The following is a 2,500-nucleotide window of genomic DNA, read 5'->3' as shown; positions in this document are numbered from 1 at the left end:
TGGCATGGCTTGAGTGAGAGCTTTCTAACTCTCCTCACCACACTCAGAAGCTCGGGAACGATTATGCCACAGTGTATGCCTTTCCAGGGCCCCATTTTGGCGCCTAAGTACCTGAAGGCTTCGTCAGGATCGACTGTTGGGATGGTGTTGTTCCCATGTTTAATTTTGGTTCTTTGATGAACCAAGTACGCCTTTCTGCGACTACTTGAAATGCCTGGCATTTATCCCTTGAGATGGTCATACCGAGGCCGTTCAGATACTCGTCAAGCACATCCACTTGGCGTTGCGCTTCCCCGATATCGGCGCCGAGCAACACTACGTCGTCAGCAAAAGCCAGGACAGGAATCTTTCTTGTCTCATTTACGTTTATTCCGCTGGTTTGTTGCTCGATCAAATCCAGCAGTGGCTCCAAGCACAGGTTGAATAGCAGCGGTGACAAAGGGTCGCCCTGCTTAACTCCCCTGAGGATCTTAATCTCGACCCCGGTGCTGTTTTTAGATTTTATTGTGGTCTTGCCCTCACTATACATATTCCTGATCAAGTCAGTAATGGGGATCGGCACGCCCTTCCTCCTTAGGCAGGGGACGATTGCCGAGTGGGGCACTGTGTCGAAGGCTTTGGAGATATCCACAATAGTGAATACCCCGCCTTTCTTTTTCTTGCTATAATCCAAGGCAGCGCTCAACAGGTCGATGTTTATTTTACAACCGCTTTCAGCGGTGAATCCTTTCTGCCTTGGATTCAACACAATGCCCCTCCTTATCCTCCCGTCAATTATGGAGGAGAAAATACGGCCGAGAATGGGGCCTATAGTTATAGGCCTCCAATTCTCGACCAGGCTGCTCGACTTATTTGGTTTTGGTATTAATGTTGTTCTATTTTCCTTCCATATAGGAGGAAAATAGGAGCAATAAAGTAAGATATTGTACAATATAGTTAAAATGGTGGGCAGGCCAGGGATCAGAAGGTGTTCCTTCTGGAAGCCATCCGGTCCTGCTGCAGCCTTCATTCTTATTCTGCTCAATTTCTCCGCCACATCCTCAACAGCAATTGGCGGGAAGACCTCGCATAAGGAAAGCTCAGAGGCTCTACTTCCTGGGACGGGGGCTTCAACAGGTCCTGTCTGGCCCCATAAATCCTCATAAAGCCTCCTCACTTCCTCGGCATCAGGCAGATCCCTAGCCGGTTGGAGGAAGGCCCGATCATCATTTATTACGGCATCGGCCAACCTCCTTGGATTTTCTGTAAACAACTCCTGGCAACGAGCGTATGAGTATCTTTTTCTAGCATTTCTATTACCTTTTTTCTTTCCTTGGTGACCAATCCTCTTGTTCTTAACTGAACTTGCCCTCTTTTTACTATTAATTTCTTTTATGGCTCCATAGAGCGTGAATTCTAAAAATTCATTTATAGCACTCTCAAGGGCTTCCCTATTTCCCTTGAGAGAGACCCAGATTGTCATCAGTCGAGTGTGGACCCACCTTAAAACAGGTGGCACCTCGACTTGTGTCATTATTGCGGACTCTAGCTGGAGTCTCCACTGTTCATATTCTAGACCGCTGACTCCAGGTTCTTCGAAACACGCATTGCCTGGATCAACGGGATCGCACCCTCCCTCTGTCACCTGAGTGGGCTCTTGGGAACTTGTTTCCTCACCAATCAGCCTCAGCTTTTTACGCTGGTATCTGATTTGTTCGATCGTCTTGCTGGTGAGGATCTCACTGATCATTTTGTTGGGGAATTTGTGGTCTTTATATATCTCCCAAAGTTCCCTCAACTGAGCCAACTCCTCCGCCGTCCATTTTTTCTCAGGGGGGTCCGTTCCCCTCCTTTTGACATTTCTTACGGCAGGGTGCGCATGCCGCTCGTGGGTAGATAGCCCTCTAAGCGTCCCAAAGCTCATGGGGCAGGTTTCGCATCTATATGAACCACTGGGTCCTTGACTTGTTCCTCTACAATGAGGCAGGTGGCATCTGGCCCCATGAAGCTTCGGAAAGCCTTTCCCACAGTCTTTGCATCTCCATTGGATGCGGGCTGTCACATGATGTTGCTCCAGGTGCCGCCCTAAGTCTGACAATGACAAAAAGAAAAGGTCGATTTCCCTTTTCTGGCAGACAGGGCAGGCAACCTGGTCACCCACGATCGGTACCATGATGTCAATCGTGTCCGGGGATGAAGCCAAATCGTCAACAGAGGTCCCCTCCAGAGCGGAAGAATCCGCCGCGACGTCTCCGGGACCGAGAGATGCCGCGTCCGAGGCGCTTTCTATGTCTTTATTTACCATGATATTTATTCTATTATTTTCCTCAAACATGCCCAATCGTTAACCTTATTACTGCCAAGTCGTGCCATAGCTAATCAAGGAACGAGTTCCTTTCAGGGAGATAATTCCATACTTCACGATGAAATTCATCGTTAGATCGGCAAGCCGATTTTTTGGTTTCGTCTCTCGCTCCTTCATCGCCGCACTCCATTTGGCCATACTCGGTGTCCGGGGGGA

The 2,500-nt window shown here is 48.8% G+C and overlaps 1 pseudogene; it reads right to left on the bottom strand.

The window, feature by feature from the left end:
- The window catches only part of LOC143303808 (large subunit ribosomal RNA), an 8,467-nt pseudogene that overhangs the window by 2,547 nt on the left and 3,420 nt on the right, over window positions 1-2,500 (bottom strand).

Source organism: Bombus vancouverensis, chromosome 16 (genome assembly GCF_051014615.1).
Source record: "Bombus vancouverensis nearcticus chromosome 16, iyBomVanc1_principal, whole genome shotgun sequence".
NCBI classification, from domain to species: domain Eukaryota; kingdom Metazoa; phylum Arthropoda; class Insecta; order Hymenoptera; family Apidae; genus Bombus; species Bombus vancouverensis.
Note: the sequence above shows the minus strand (reverse complement) of the source record. Positions and strands in the feature narration are given on the sequence as shown.